Genomic DNA, 2,317 nt, shown 5'->3' on the forward strand with positions numbered 1-2,317 from the left:
CCACAGTGCATGGGGTTGCAAAGAGTCAGACACAACTGAGAGACTAACAATTTCACTCTTCACTTTTACAGTTGGAGGGTCTTTAAATGTACAACTGGGGGTGGGGGAAAGTCTTTTTCTCTTTTGAGGCAAAGAAGGAAAATCACTCCTCAAAACCCAGCAAATCTGACTGTGAGATCTTTAATACTGTGCAATCTCCTCAGTCTCTCTCTCTCTCTCTTTTTTTTTTTTTTTTTTTTGCAGTGGAGCAAGAAATCCAAGTCTAATCCAAGTTACAGAAAACAAGACAGTGATGGCTATAAAGGGAGTGATCTGAAGCAGCAGTCTCTTTTCCCTCCCACATCCAATATATGTGCTTTGCAGAAGACAAAAGTAACAGGTCCACAGAATACAACGGCTAGAATTACAAAAGTTCATTCATTCAAGGGTGGTTGAAGACAGGAAAGACAAGTGAGAGGTTAAATGGCACAGGGAGGAAAAGTCCTGAAATCAGTCCAGGTGTGGGGCTGGCAGATGCTAGAAAAGAGCTGCAGAAAAACTTGTGGTCCTTTCACTTTTCACTGGTGTTTAAAATCCATGCAGGGAGATTCTGCCTTACCTGCACCAGAGACAAAAATCCCCATTCCTCAGAGAGACTGGAATGTGCACAGGGCCCTTGGCACAGTGCGTCCTGCCTTCCCTGGTTGGGGAGGTGAACAAGGTAAAGAACTGCCATGGAATCCTTCCTGTCTCACCCATCTCCACTGGATGGCAGATGACTCCAGGGACCAGCAGCAGGTCCCTGAATTTGCAGGAGATGGGTGAGGTGAGGGGAACTTCTCTGCAGAAGTGGAGCTACTGAGGGTAGACTGCAGGTAGACCATCTTATGGAGGACTCTGTTGCTTAAGAAAACCACCAAGGAGAAGAGGTGCAATTGGAAAAGATATGCTTTTGCAGAGATCTTTGCTTCATTGGCGCTGATAATGAATAAAGGAAAGAGGACAGACAAGAGGCATCCATTGACTGTGTAGGAGGACTTCATCGCTGTGAGAAAATCAAGGGCAAACTGAATCCAAAGTAGTAAAGCCCATTTTTTTTATGTTTGACAACCGCTGGTGTATTTCAGTTCCTTTATTGAACCAATGATATTCAAAGAAGTGTAGTGAGTACAGAAGAGATGTATATAGGAGGCCAACCAGCTGACCAGCAAGATGGATGGGAAAGAGACTCACAAACATCCTCTGGAGAAGGAAGAGAGCCCACAGCACAATGTTGAAGAGCGTATCAGCTATTATTCGGCTAATGCTAGGGAATGGGTGAGGCTTCCTCTCTGATACCTCAAATGCCAGCTCAATAATGTCCTGAAACAAAATAGGGGTCACAGCTTTGCTAAACACAAACAGGAGGAGCACCCAAACAACAATGAAATTTGATGTGAGGAAGCATTCCAACTGCAAACAAACGTCCCTATTTTGTGATGGCTCACCAGTAATTTGGGCCATTAATGACTAAGCACAGGAACAAACACTCGATAAAACAAGAGGAGACTGAACCAGAACAACGCCACCATTCTACATACAGCATTGAAAATTTCTACTGACAATACAGGTTCACACTCCTGTTTCCTTACTCTACTCTGGACTCTCCTCTGAGCCAGGATCCTAATTGTTCTTTTTCCACTGTTCCTCTCTCTCTTGCTGAATTCAAGCATCTAGCTTTGAGATGGTATTAATAGAAATTCCCCAGATGGAGTCTTTGATTCCCCCTGGAAAGGCCCTGCAGAAAGGTTTTGACACCATCAGCCATCTCTTCACCATCCAAACTATCAATTATACAAAGGAGATAGAAGTGTCTCCAAATCTTTCATCATGAAGGACTTGGCAGCTTTGCTGCTATGGTTCTACTGGGCCAGACCCTTCTCCAGCCCTGCCCTTGGCCACCAAAGGTCCACTAGGCTCTTCAGCATCATTCTGTACTGGTACTCTGGCTTCCACTCAGGCCACTGTCATCTCCATTCGGCATGCCCAGACCACATGGGGCCCCTACAATTTTTAAAAGAGAAAAAAATTAAGCCAACTGTGGAGAAAAAAGGAATTAAAAGTAATCAATCCAAAAGAACACAAAAGACAAAATCTGATGCAACTAATAGAAAAACAACTAGCAGTTAGATAAATTTTAATCATGAGCCTCAATGACTCCATTAAGGTATACTGTCTAAACACAGCAATAAAAGGTAAAGATTTTCAAAGTGGAAAAAAATCCACCTATATGCTGTTTATAAGAAACCCACTTTAATTATAAAGATATACATGAGTTAAACTGAAATGATGGAAAAAT

At 42.9% G+C, this 2,317-nt stretch overlaps 1 pseudogene; it reads right to left on the bottom strand.

The window, feature by feature from the left end:
* Nucleotides 1-746: 746 nt before the first annotated feature.
* Nucleotides 747-1,902, bottom strand: LOC133256535 (etoposide-induced protein 2.4 homolog; annotated as a pseudogene).
* Nucleotides 1,903-2,317: the final 415 nt, after the last annotated feature.

This window comes from Bos javanicus, chromosome 11, assembly GCF_032452875.1.
Source record: "Bos javanicus breed banteng chromosome 11, ARS-OSU_banteng_1.0, whole genome shotgun sequence".
In the NCBI taxonomy this organism is placed as follows: domain Eukaryota; kingdom Metazoa; phylum Chordata; class Mammalia; order Artiodactyla; family Bovidae; genus Bos; species Bos javanicus.